The 14,316-nt window shown below is 43.4% G+C and overlaps 1 long non-coding RNA gene across 2 annotated transcripts; it reads right to left on the reverse strand.

The window, feature by feature from the left end:
• Positions 1-743: 743 nt before the first annotated feature.
• On the reverse strand, positions 744-13,266 carry LOC115942925 (uncharacterized). Of its 2 annotated transcripts, none has more exons than XR_004077497.2 (3): positions 13,002-13,266; positions 10,642-10,721; positions 744-2,281 (listed from the first exon to the last, which is right to left on the reverse strand). It is a non-coding gene; the product is annotated as an uncharacterized LOC115942925 (long non-coding RNA). The 2 variants fall into 2 exon arrangements; XR_014146931.1 differs by lacking the exon at positions 744-2,281 and adding an exon at positions 10,820-10,953 and having other exon boundaries at positions 10,091-10,721.
• Positions 13,267-14,316: the final 1,050 nt, after the last annotated feature.

Consider the following 14,316-nt stretch of genomic DNA (forward strand, 5'->3'; position numbering starts at 1 on the left):
GAAAGTGCTATGCAGTGTTGTTAAGGATTATCATTCTAGTCTTGGGAGAATAGCCAGGGACAACTTGTGTCCCTTTGTACCCCGAGAAGGACATATGGGAAAGAGTCCCACAGAGATACTGTGTCCAGCTACTACATGGACAGGGATGAAGCCCCTTTGGCCAGTTGGACTAGGCTAAGCAGCTTCTAAAACTCCACCCTATTTTAATTTTTTTATCTTTAATGTAGGGACAAAGTCTACTAACTTTCTAACCACAAAGGCTTTTCAGTTTCTGGTTCTTGTTTAATTAACACCTTGCAAATTAGAGCTTCAGTTTGGAAAGTATTTTAAGCTTCTTGGGTACAATAGGGTATAGTTCCAGAACATTCTTAATCATATGTGAGTGGACCAGGTAGAACATTTGAAATCAACCATATGCTTTCATGAATATTCCTCAATCACAGCCACTATCCCAAGAACCTGATGCCTTCCTTACTTTATATATGTTTGACACTTGAGATAAGCTCTAAAGTTACTTTAAGCACCAACATTCTATTTTCCTCAGATATTTGCTAGTCTAATCAACTTATGAGGAATTGAAATATAAAGAAGTGACATTTAAAAGAAACTGAGTGTAGAAAGAACATTGGATTTAAGAATCAGAAAGTTTTTTTGAGACAAAAATCTGTATATCTGACAGGTAATCTTGGGGCTTAACTTCTCGAGGTTTCACTATCTCTATTTTTTGGGTGAATACATCATCAGTCCAGACTCACCTGTGATGTGAGAGTAAGTTAAATAAACATGAAAGAACTTTTGAAGCATAAATTGCAATTTTCCAAGGCCACCAAAGACGTTTCTAAAAGAACTCAAAGAAATATATATTGAGGATTCTAAACACCAGAAACATCCAAACAACATAAATATTTCAACTCAATTGTTTTTATGATTGCCCATGTAAAAAAAAAAAAATCACATAAAGGTAACAATTGAAGGTGATTGCCGTATTGTGTGGTACGAAGTTCTGTGAGGTCACTGTGGCCAAATACGTACCACAGAGCAGAAAATTACAGCAGCATCTTGTCAGTGATGTTCTGCCACAGTAACGTTCATGATGAGACAGTTCGTCGTCATTTCTCTATTAGGCCGGTTCTAAAGAATTAGCTGCTGTGGTGCAACTCTTTATCGTGTGATGAAACATTTTCTTGTGATCATTATTCACTTTCTGAACTTTCTAGGTGAATGATCTTCAGGGAACCCTCCGACTGAGGTTTTTCTACCCTTCGTCAGCCACTCTCTGCACTCACTTTTCCATCAAAGCAGAAATCTCTTAATTTTCAACTAGAAAGAGATTATGAAGCACATTTTGCATGCATTCTCCCGCCACCTCCATCCTCCTGACCAAGGAAAATTCGTTGGAAAGAAAAGATATGAGGATTCTCTCATGCAGTCATAATGATTGGTCTAAAGAAGAAAAAAATTGAAAATCGTAGATGTTTCGATTGCTTGCTCTTCAGCTTGTTCACGAGGGAGGGATTCTACACTAGGGTTAGGGGGCTGGCCACGCATATGACCCCCACTGCTGGAGAATGATGGCAGCCTGTTGTCCAAGGAAAGAAGATCCTGTGCCACCACAGCTGGACAGGGGTTGTCATCGGGAACAGAGTGAACAAGCGGGGGCTGTGCGGGGGCAGGCTTTATAGTAACAAGAGGTTGGAGGGACTCCTGGTTTCTCCAGGAGGACGTGATTGTTTGATTTGAATATTTCTGTAGCTGGCAGGGAACTGAAGCCTGCTACTCAGGGCTAAACAGGCCCTGTGCCTCGTCCACGTGATAAGGTGGGTTGTTTGGCTAGGGGACCTTATCGGAGGGACTGGAGTGGGTAAGGAGATGCAGTTAGGCCATTCGAGGACTTCTCAGTTTCCCAGGGCCGGGCAGCACAAAATCTTAATTGTAGGTCTGACGCCACTATAGAGATGACTGAGACACATTTACCCAGGTGGACAAAGAAGCTCCTAGCCTGTATCTGGCGGGTCATTGCTATAACCCATTACCTCTCACCCCCACTCTTAAGTCAAACAAGAAGTCCTTTCAAAACTAGAGATAAAATTAGGAATGTCGGAAGCATTGTTGGGGTTGTTCCAGCCTTACTCCCTTCTTTGGAAAAAGGTAGAAAGACCAGGACTCTGTGTGATGGCCTGGAGCCTGTGGTTGCCCCGTCTGCACGCAAGCATTCTTGTGACTGTTGAGACATTTGACTGACTCCCCAGGGACTCCCCATGGGCTGGCCCAGCTGCAGTTTCTGGAACAAGGAAACAGAGTCAATTGGCCTTGTCAGCCACTGTAAGCCGTAACTTAGAAAAATAGAAGCCCAGTAGTGAGCACACTTAACAAAAATACAAAGTCGGCAGTTAAATAAGGCATTTGTGACTGTTCACGGAAAAGAATTATAGGGAAATGTGTTGAGGATAGTTTTAGAAATACACATGAAAGGAGGTATTCGATACACTATATTATAATAAAATTAGTAATGTAATATCTGCGGTATTTACACACTCTGAATGAACTTAAAACGCTGTAATTAAATGAAAATCTTTTTCCTGTGCACAAGAACAATGATATTGCCTTATTTTTTTTTAAAAATTTTTAAATGTTAAATGATGGCATTTCAAATATACAGCCAAGCCCTGAAAATATTAGCAGATACTCATGGACTGACCTCCCATATTAACAGATGTGAATATTTTGCTTTATTTGCTTCAGAATCAATTATCTCTCTTTTTAAGAAAGAAAACATTAAGTGCAGACCAGAGCACCCTCATTCTCTCCTTACCTCTCTCCCTAGGGGCAACCGTGATCCTGACCACTTACATATGTTTAAATTTTTATTATATAGATATATCCATAAATGATATATACTATATTTTGTATGCATTAAATATTTATATAAACATTAGAAACCATATGGTACATTTCTTTTTGTAACTTACTGTTCTTATCAACATGCTTTGACATTTATTCATATTGGTATATATAGATCTAGTTTGTTCATTTTACCTTTCATTCATAAATCAGTTTATTTACTCATTGGCCTACTGTGATATTGTGATTTATAATAAGAAATATAATTAATTTGCTGTGTTCTGGTAAGGACTAAGATAGCTGAAATTTAGACTGGAGAGAAGAAATATTATTTAAATGTAAAAAGAGCAATTTAGTTTTCCTTGTGCCTTGTAGAATTATATACCACTCATTCAAATTTCCTTGTTTCAAAACCATCTTAAGGTGAGGCAGAACTGTCAATTGTCCCTGACATTCATTTTCGTCTTTTTTCTTTAATAATGGATCCCACGTTTTTTCCTGGGCTCATAGCCTCTTGGAATAAGGTTGTGTAGCTAGGTATGGTGAGGAGACTAACTTCTACTAAAGTAGAAGACAAATTTTCTCAGAAGTTTTCTTCAAGTGGGGAAGTGAACTCTTCTTTGTTCTCTTTTGCACTGGCTGGAATGCAGACACAGTGGCTGGAGCTTAAGTAACCATCTTAGGCCATGAGGTGATAGCACATGCTGAGGATGGCAGAGCAACAAAACAGAAGAATTCTGGTTCCCTAATACTGTAGAACAGGGGTCAACAAAATGTTTCTGTAAAGGGAAAGATGATAAATATCTCCAGCTTGGCAGACTATGTGGTCTCTGTCCCAACTAGTCAACAATGTCATGTTAGAGGGGAAATAGCCACAGATAATATGCAATGAATGAGTTCCAATACGTTCCAATATGTGTTCCAATAAACTTTTGTTTATGGACAGTGAAGTGGAATCTCTTATCATTTTCATATGTCATGAAATCTTATACTTCTTTTGATTTATTTTCAACCATTAAAAAATATAAAGCAATTCTTAGCTCACGGGCTTACAAAACGGGCAGCAGGTCAGTTTTCATGCAAAGCCTGGTTTGCCAGCCTCTGCTAGAGCACCTTGTGGTCTCAGACTGCTTATCTTGAGTCTTTGTTTACAGGAAAGAGGGTTTTTTTTGTTTTTTAAGATTTAGTTGAGAGAGTGTGTGTGCCCTGGCGGGGAGGAGCAGAGGGAGAGGGAAGAGAGAGAATCTCAAGCAGACTCCCTGCTGAGCCTGGAGCCCAACATGGGGCTCGATCCACGACCCTGAGATCACGACCCTGAGATCATGACGAGAGCCGAAATCAAGGGTCAGACGCTTAACCAACTGAGCCACCCAGGTGCCCCAGGAGAGAGACACTCTTGTTGTTTCTGGGAGATGGGGTTTGCTGTGATTCAGCAGAGCTAAATCCTGATAACAAGTAGATGCCGCAGCCCCTGAGGTTCTCCCCCCACACACGACCCATAGCAGTCCTGCACCTGTTCCCCTCAGGACTTCCACTGACTCACCTTTGCTTCCTGTCCCATTTCCCCTACATTTCATGGACTCCCCACAGACACACTTCCTTTATAATCACTTGTACAGGGACCTGTGTTGGGCTCTGCTTTTGGCAATCCAGCCTTCGCGGTGGTAGCTATCATGGCTCAAGGAGTCCTTTCTTCAGGCTTTAATACAACAGCAGAAGCAGCAGGCTGCTCCTTTATAGAACCTAAACCGCGGTGTTCTAAGCAGGGCTCGTTCCTAGTGCAGCGAAATGGCTGAGAGCTGGGGATCTGGAGTCGCCCTGCTTGCACGGAAATCCAAGTTAGCTTCTCTGAGCACCGACATTCCTTACCTGTAGAATGGAGCTAATATCACATCCCGCTTAGCACACAAGGAATACCCTATACAAGCTAGTTATTATTGTCAATATTAGCACATTGTCCGAGCGACACAACCACTGCTACTTGTGAATTTCAACACAGCGTCTTCTTTGCAAATGATAGAAGAGCAAGTGGGAAGTGGTCTGTGGGAAGCTGACAAACTACCAGATGAGGGTTCTTTGTAGGGCAAAGTTGAAGATCAGGACTTCTAAGTACAGTACAAATATAAAGTAAGGGACATAAAACTTCAGCGACAAGTAAGGCAAATAGCTGGGCTCTGAAACCAGGCCCCCCGGGGCCATAATCCCCAACTGGCCATTCACTGATTCACTCGGGTGTTACGAATTTATGCAACAGGGCTGCCAATGCTTATCTCCTAAGGTGATTGGTCCCGTTAAACAAAACTGTGCACATAAAGCCCCTAGCTACTCCCTATGCAGAACTTTCTATGTACCAGGCACTGTGCTGCTATTATCCACAACCTGACTTCACAGATGAGGAGCAGAGAGATGCCAAACTTTGCTCGGGCACCTTGGCCCTGATGACAGATGTGGCAGTGGGGCTGGTTCCCAGAAAATCTTTTAGGGGTAGTTACTGGTTCTTTCCTTGGCCATGGAATCCCACCTTCTTGGGTCAGTATGCTTGAAACCAGCACCCACCCGCACCCCAACCCAGCAACCACCACCGGGGAACACGAGGGAAATAAAAGGCCCCGTTGCTGTTGAGAGCAGGGGGAGCGCAGGTCCTCTGACACTCTTTGCTCTGCTTGATCCCAGCAAGTCTGCATGGCAACCAGCACCAGCCACGCAGCGGGTCGTAGGTGTCCCTGCACAGCGGCTTGGAAGCTGCCAGTGTTTGTGCTGGTGGAGACCGTGCTTGCCATAGCACAGAGCCCCTGTGCGGACAAGGCGGACCGCCAGAACACAAAGGGAACACAGAAGCCTTCTGTACGGCCATGAAACTCACCAAGGAGCCTTTCTGCTCTGCCTGGGGAGGGAGGAGAAAGAAAAAAGGAGAAACCACACGCTCCAAGGGATTCAATCAATATTTGCAGTCTGCCTGACTCACCAGCTTGGTCCGACCAAATAAGAACTACCCTTATTTAAGTATTTAATAAATGATCAATAGCAGGATTGTATTTCCACGAGCTAGAGGGTTCTAATTTAGTGGCACAGATTTTTTTTTTTTAATTCAAACTTTTTTTTTTTTTTTTGCCACATTCAGCAATTGCTATCAGATGCTGAATGTCTGTGGTCACACACTCAGCTTCCTGTTTATAAACGCGCTCTGTTTTCAGTGAGTCAGCAGTTTCTTGTTCTGCAGAGAGGTATAACTGGCCATGTCAGGCCAAGGAGGTGGAAAGAGCTTTGTGAAGGGTCCAGGCTGCATGGGCCTCTGTGCATCAGGCCTCACGGTTTGTGTGTTTGTGGCCAAACACAGGTTAAAGTTATTCTGCCCAGTGAGTTTGGTAGCTTCTTATCTGGTTTCAAGCTGAACTGTTGTCAGAGATAAACAAAACCAGACACTAGTTAAAGTGATGAGGACAGATTTTAACGAGCACTCACTCCTGCAGGAGGGAAGAGAGTCTAGTGTGACCTCAGCTTGACTTGATGTATACAGAGGTGACTGGGCTTTTTAGGGAGAGAATGGGGGATAGGGAGGGGTGAGGCGGGCTGAAGGGAACTGAAAACTTACAAAGGGTTGGTCAGTGTAAATGGGATTAGGTCAGCTGGTCTGTTAGCTTGCAGTGATCAAAGTTAGGAGTCTGCCCTCCCACCGGGACTGGGAGGCAGAGACCGTATCCATCCTGATGATCACACTTCAAGGAAAGCCTTTTAGGCCCTTGAGAAGATACTCCTAAGTTGTGTGAGATACATGTCTACCTCAAAGGGACAGTGGGAGGATTTACAAGGGCGAGCCCTTCTGAGGAAACGCTCCGAGACAGGGTGGTCAGGTTTCGGCTGGAACAAATGGTCAATGCCCCTGTCAGCCTTGAGTTTTCTCTTTGGCGAGCACTTGAAGGAGACTGAGGTCATCCCAGGGATGTGGACTTGAGCTGTTAGAAACTGAGTTAGTGTCTGTTCAAGTCTTTAGAGGCCAAGGCTGAGACCCACTTGAGAAGAGGGCTCATAGGAGCCTACCTAGAGTTTGGCCAAGGAGCGAATCTTTGTCACCGTGAAGCAGGTCAATGTCTGTCTTTAGACTCATTCACTTCCTCCGGTGCGGCAAATCCTCCGCCTAATAACCGGACCACCTGTCACCCTCAGTGCCTCCCAGCCACTAGCTGGGCTGGAATTGCAAATGCCTAATCTCCTTCCGGGGCATCTGAGCTCTGGACTGTTCGCTCCCCCTCCCCCTCCAGCCGTAGCCCACGTTGCTCTGTCGGCCTGGGTGGGGCTCTTGTTACTTTCCCTTTACACAGCCCTGCTAGTAAGCCGACTGTGGCCGCTTCCTGAGTTCAGTTTATCATCCTCGTCCCTGGAAAAGCCTTCCCTGATCACTGAGAGCCGGCTGGGGCACTCCCACGCTGTGTGCTCCCCTCCACAACATTTATCACCCTGGAGCGTGGTGCCTGCTTGAGGTCCTTTTCCCCAAACCCTAAGCCATAGGAGGGCAGGAACCATGCTCCATTTATCCGTGCTTTCCCGGCACTCAGCTACAGTAGGTGCTTAATGAGTGCTTGCTGAGCATGTGAATGGATGGTAGCTGTCCCTTGCTGTGTCCTCGTAGCACCTTGTTCTCAATGGGGTTCGAAGCCCAGCTTCCCAGCTTCTGTGCTGTGGGAACTTGGGCGAGCTGCTAACCTCTCTGCACCCAAGTCTTCGGGTCTGTAAAAAGGATGCATGACAGCATCCGCCCCACAGGGCTGAGAACAGAGCCGGGCACATAGTGAGGCTCAGGAAGTACCACTACTACTTTTGTTTGTTCTAGGATGCACTTAGATACTCTCTGCCAGTGAGCTGTTGAATGAATGACAAAGAATCCAAAAATGTCCAGCATCTCAGCTGACCCCTAGTCCTTGCTTCCTCTGCCCTCTGGGCAACATTTCAACATTTTCCATTACTGCTTTTGTTTTCTAACTTAGCAGGACACAGCACCCCCCCCCCCCTTGGCCCTACTGACTCGTGTTCTAACTTGAAACAGATGCTGCGTGGTGATAGAAGGTGAAGGACACAGCTTGTATCTGGTCCGGACACTCTGCTTGGAGCCCCAGGAGCTCCTGTCCCTCTTCCCTATGTTCATGTCTCTGCTTCTTCCAAAATTGTCTGGACTCAGTTCGGCCTTTCCTCACCTACCACACATTCCTCCACCTGTTCCAGTCTGGAGTCACACACACACACACACACACACTCCAACAAAGCAACAGTGGCCAAAACCACCAACGGCTCCGTGTCAGCCAGCCGACCTGGGATCTTTTTAGCCTACGGTAGACCATCAGAGGTGGTTGCCACACCTTGCCTCTCAAAATATTCTCCATCCTTGGCTTCTATGTCCCAAGTTTCTTCTGTTTCCCCCCTGCCTCTTCTGTCTTCTCTGCAGTTTTGGCCTTTCTTACCCACCCAGTAGGTTCTCTCCTAGGACATCCCGCTCATGCCCAAGGCTTCAAATACCACCCGTAGGCACATGAACCATAAGCACCCTCCTGCCTCTTTATGCCTTGAGCATATCTCACTTCTAAGTCTCTGTTCAAATGTCACCTTATCAGAGAGAACTCCCCTGACCACTGGAACTAAAAGAGCTCCACACCCCTCCTCACCCTTTTACCCACTTACTCTGCTTTAATTTTCTTCTTAGCACATGGTACCACCCAGGAAATTCTATATTTGTTTGTTATCTATTCACCCTTACTAGTGAGAAGCTCTGCTGGACTTTGTGGCAGGTATTATTCTAGGCACTAGGACAGAGCATTGAATAAAACATACTAAGGTCTTAGTGAATATTTGATAAAAGGTGTGGGTGGAATTTAGGTTTCTAGCTACCATTCTCTTCTGAGCTCCAAAGTAATATAATCAGCTAGCTGCCTTGACAGCTCCTCTGGATGTCCCCAAAGCATCTCAAACTCAATCTCTCTGGACCAGTGGGGTCCACTAGAACGTTCTATGATGAAGGAACTATTCTATCTCTGCATGGTCCAATATGGTCGTCAATAGCGACACGTGACTATGGAACTCTTGAGATGTGGCACTTGCAATGGAGGAGCCGAAGTTCTAATTCTCTTTAAATTAAATTAAGTTTAATTTAAATAGCCACACGTGGCCTAGGAGCTACCTGTGGGGCAGTCTAATTCTGGACTAAGCTGATGATCCTCCTCCCAAAACCTGGTCCAGAAGCCTCTATCTTATCAAATGGCACCACCATCCACGCACATAAGAAAGCAGAAAGGCAAAAGTCATTCTTGACTAGCTCCCTTTCCTATACCAACCAGAGCTGATCCTTCACGAAGTCTTATTTATTTTATATTTATATTTATTTTTTATATATTTATATTTATTTATATATATATATTTATTATTTGTATTTAAATTTTTATATCATTTTATTTTTTTATTTATATTTTTTGCTTCCCAGATTTATATTTTTTAATCTGTCCATTTTTTTTCCCATCACTACTGCCACCCAAGAAGAAAATACATAATCTCTTACTGTGACTATTTCATTTCTTATCTTGAGTAAAGGCTTTAACTGATTTGCCCATCCCACTTTCCCTTTCTCCAATCCATTCTCCATAGTCTACAAGAGTGACTCCAAATGCATACAGTGTACCCTGATCACATTACCACCACCTCTCTTCCCTCCCCTGCTGCTTTGGATGGCCTGCAAGTTCCTACAATGGTTTGAGTCTTGCCCATCTTCCCTGAAGAATGGGTTCTTTCTGGGCTCCAGTTGCAATGGCCTTATTTCCATCCTGCATTTGGGCCATTTTCCTTCCCACCATAGTGTCAGTCTTCCCTAATCACTAGACAAGGTCAAACCCCTATAACATGCTCCCATAACACCACGTACCACTCCTCAGCCCTTTTATACTCATTTAGTCATTAATTTTGTCTATCTTTCCCACTGGAAAGTAAGTCTGCTAGAGCAGAGACCTCTTACGTTTTGTTGACCACTTAGTAATATCTGTCTAATAGTGGAAGCTCCATGAACGTTGACGTGTAAATATGTAGCCAGACATTCTTTTGAGATAATATAAGTTCTCTGTTAGTATATGTTTTCCTGATGTCCCATAGAGTCAATGGGAGTAAATGCAGAACAAAAGAGTCAATTGGGTTTCTCAGTGAATGTTTTAAACTCATAGCAAACATGAGTGCTAAGGGTGCTTGAAAAGACAGACACTTTCTGAATCTGAATATTCAAAATTTTCCTTAAATACCAAGGCCCAACTATTGCTGAATAACAAAATATCCCAAATTTAATGGCGTTAAATGATAATTATTTTATTATGTTCATTGGCTCTGTTATGGACTGAATTGTGTCCTCTTCAAAATTGATATGTTGAAGTTCTTATCCTCAGTATGTCAGAATATGACCGTATTTAGAGATAGGGTCTTTACAGAGGTAATTAAGTTAAAATGAGATCACTAGGGTGAGCCCTAATCCAATAGGACTGGTATCCTTATAAGAAGAGGGAATTTTGAACACAGACATGTATGGAGTGAAGACTTAGGGAGAAGATAGACGTCTATAAGCCAAAGAGCAAGGCCTAGAATATATCCTTCCCTCGTGACCCTCAGAAGAAATCAACCCTGCTGACACCTTGATCTCAGACAAGATCTGGAGGTTTCTGGCCTCCAGAACTGTGAGAAAATACATTTCTTTTGCTCAAGGCACTCAATCTGTGGTACTTTGTCATGGCAGACCTAGCAAACATACAGTTAGGAAGACTTGAACACCAGAGCACCTACACTGAACTTTCCATGTGGCTTGGCTCCAGGAACTCAGGCTTCTAACAGGGCAGCTCAGGACCTCAAGTGCATGTGGGCTTCTGTGAACAAGGCAAAATTTGTATCACCATTTATGACTTAGCTTGAGAAATTATCCAATGTCACTGTACTCTATTATAAAAACACATCCCTAACTCACCCAAATTCAAAGAGGGGAGAGTTAGACTCCACCTGTTGATGAAGAAGGAGGAAGATCACGTAGTAGATGAGCACGTGAAATGAAAGATATTGGTGCCACCATTTTGGAAAATTAACTCTGTCACTGCCCAGAACCTGAGGGAAGAGCATGAAGGCATAAAACAATAGATTGAAAGAGACTAGACAGAGAGCAAGATTTCTGTCTTTCTGAGGGAGAAGTTTTTCATGGAGGGGAGAAGAGGTATAGAGGGAGCTATGCATGTGACTCCCTGAGAAAGGTGGTGAGAATCCTCCTCTCTTCTGAGGTAAAGCCCAGGCAGTGAAGTAAGAGAAAGAGACCCAGGACAGGAGGATGCCAGGGCAGAGAGGACCTGAGCCTTGCTGCTGGTCCTATAGAGAAGCTCTGACCACCTGAGTGGTAGAACTAGAAAGGCTGAATGAGGCATCGGGAATGTGGGCCGAGGGCAGCCATAAGCAATCCTGCCCACCCCACTTACAGAGCACAGACAGTTCTCTCAGGAAGTGTCTCCTGGAGTCCGGGGGTGTGGCTCTCTCCCAGTAGAACCAAAAACCTTAGCAATGGAGGCCAGTTCCTTGATAATTCTGAGTTTTTAGTGCCTAACTGTGAGTTTTACAGAGACAACACTATTCAGAGGTTTGCTCTGTTATTTTTAAATTAACATCTGATTTATTAAGTTTACAAATTTAAAAACCTGGTTCTACCCATAGCTTTTAAGTATAGCTTGTAAATAAAGTTTGCTAGTCTTGCAAATATTATTTGGGCAATTGCTTTTGGGTCCCTGCCAAGATACCCTGATTGGACAATTGCTTTGCTTAATATTTGGTTTCATTTACAAATATTCAAAAAATTCAAATATCTCCAGTGACGTTTATATTTGAATATGTTTAGTTCCATTTTATTTCCACTTCAAGGTTTTTAACTTCCCCAGAGAAATTGATTTGATTTATATGAATTACTTAAACTTCCGTATGGTGAGTCAAAGTTGGGTCGTAACTGTTCTAGGAGTATATGGAACAGTAAGATTTTTACTTAAAAATAACAAGTTAAAATCAATACTTAATTATACATCCCAAATTGGAGTTATAAGGCTGACCTATTATTCTAATAGGGCTAGTTCCCTTAAACATGATAAGCATATGGAATAGAAAATATTTTCAATTACCTTAATGTAAAATATCAACGTTATTGCTGAGAGTCTTTGAACAGTTTTATATGTAATTCCAAATCTTCTCAGTTCAACTGAGGAAACTGCTCTCTCACCCCCAACCCTATTTAGGGCTCACTTTCTCAGCTTGTGTGTGGTCGCCTCAAACCAAACCAGGGTCCAGATGACCTGGCCAGCGGCATGAGCCCCTGGTGGGATGTATTTAGCTCTATTTATAGTTGCTATGTAGTGAACATCATTACTTCAAGGAGATGACCTCTACCCTCTTAAGGTCAAGTTATAAATATCCTAATTCTTCTATCTGCCCAAAGAGATTGACATTCTTACTCAGGATTATCACTTGATTGAAGTCCCTTAAAAAAAGACATGGGTGTCTTAAGAAGCAACGAAATGCAAAATCCAAAGAGGAAATAACATTCTCTCATATCTAGAAATTCTCTAGCCCTAAGATTTAAAAATGCTCTCAAGTTGAGTTTTATACAAGCCTCACAGCTTCTCTGATTAGTCATCTGGTCCTTGCAAGGCTATTCAGCTGACACACAAGTGAGCTGTTCTGTGGAGCAAGCCCTGCCCCTGGACCTCTGCTAGGCTGTCTGTTCCGGAGCCTTTGTGTGAATTAGTAACACGTGTCCTTCTTTCACACTGAAGCTGCCCCACGAAGGGCTCTAATTTGGAGAGGTGAAGAATTTTTCCTCTGGATCCAGGCACCTTAGGAAGGGCAGATGGCACAACTGTCCATTGCAATCCTGCCTTGCCCCCCCGATTCCAGAACTGAAAATGAGACCCCTGGGCACTGGGCCACCCCTGCATAGAAGGACAGGGTAAAAGAGTGAGGGACCATCTTGCATTGACTGCTTACTCAAATAAGACTGAGAAAATCCAGAACTGCCAAGCTACCCACTCTGGGCAAGAATAAGATTTCTTCTATAGAGCAGAAGTTGGGACACAAAAGCCAGGTTCAATTACAGGGAAATAAAGCCCTTTTGGCACACTTACCTCTAAGGAAGATCGCTAGGTCACACCCTTCCTGGGCCTCGCTTTCCACATCCGTGAAGTGGGATGTTTTCTAGACCAGAGCTTCTCCAATGTTGTTCTACTGTCACCTGGGAATCCTGTTGAAATGTAGATTCTTTTCAATGGGGATGAGTCAGAGTCTGAGATTCTGCATTTCTAACAAGCTTCCGGATGTTGCTAAGGCTGCTGGCCCTCTGACTACACTTTGAGTAGCAAAAGAATGGAGACAATTCTAAGGCTTGTTATTTTATGGTTACAAATTATCCAGGGAGAACAATCACCTAACTGTCTCCTGCTAGGGACCAGCCTTGCAAAACCAGAGATAGCTTTTAAGTTAAGCTTCACATCTCAGAATGGAAAAGGAGAAATGTTTTATTTTTGAAAAATAATCCACCTCTCCCTTCCTCCTTGGACTCCCCCCGCCCCCTGCCCCCGCCCCTAATCCTGCCATTTTGGCTTTCTTATCAGTTGCATGAAATCTCTGGCAAAAAGAAAAAAAAAAAGGACAACGCTGCCAGAACCAAAGCGGAATGCATAAAAAGGCCTTAAGAAATATGTTTTGGGGAGGGCAAAAATATCTTTTTTGATAAACTTTAACTGAGTGATTATAGAGGATGGGTGTGGGGACTTTTGAGTATTTTAGGGAAAGCTGGGAAAATGATGAAATCTTAATGACACATGACATTAAACACTGAGACCACATATCCTGTTGACCAGTTCAGAAAATATGTTTTGACCCACAGTATTTAAAATACAGATCCTTGGGGCGCCTGGGTGGCTCAGTTGGTTAAGCTACTGCCTTGGGCTCAGGTCATGATCCTGGAGTCCGGGGATCGAGTCCCGCATCGGACTCCCTGCTCGGCAGGGAGTCTGCTTCTCCCTCTGATCCTCCCCCTCTCATGCTCTCTGTCTCCCATTCTCTCTCTCAGATAAATAAATAAAAAAAAAAAATCAAAAAAAAATAAAAAAATAAAATACAGATCCTTTCAGAAAATCCGTGGCGAAAGGTCCCGACAAAGTTAGTTTGATGGAAGTTGTCACTCGGCTTCCTCTGGGGATAGACCATATGTACTGTATATGTACACACGTACACATATATTCACGTACACACACAGACACTCATACTGTACGCCATACACACACATCTTTTTTAAACTGGCAAGGAACTAAAAAAAATAAATAAACAAACTAGCAAGGAACTAAACTAAACCAAAATTAAATAAATAAACTGGCAAGGAACTAAAAAGAATGACCAAGGAGTGTCCTTTAATAGAAGCTTCACTTCTTCCCAAAATTA

This window comes from Leptonychotes weddellii, chromosome 7 (genome assembly GCF_054177405.1).
Source record: "Leptonychotes weddellii isolate Sample4059 chromosome 7, ASM5417740v2, whole genome shotgun sequence".
Classification (NCBI taxonomy): Eukaryota; Metazoa; Chordata; class Mammalia; order Carnivora; family Phocidae; genus Leptonychotes; species Leptonychotes weddellii.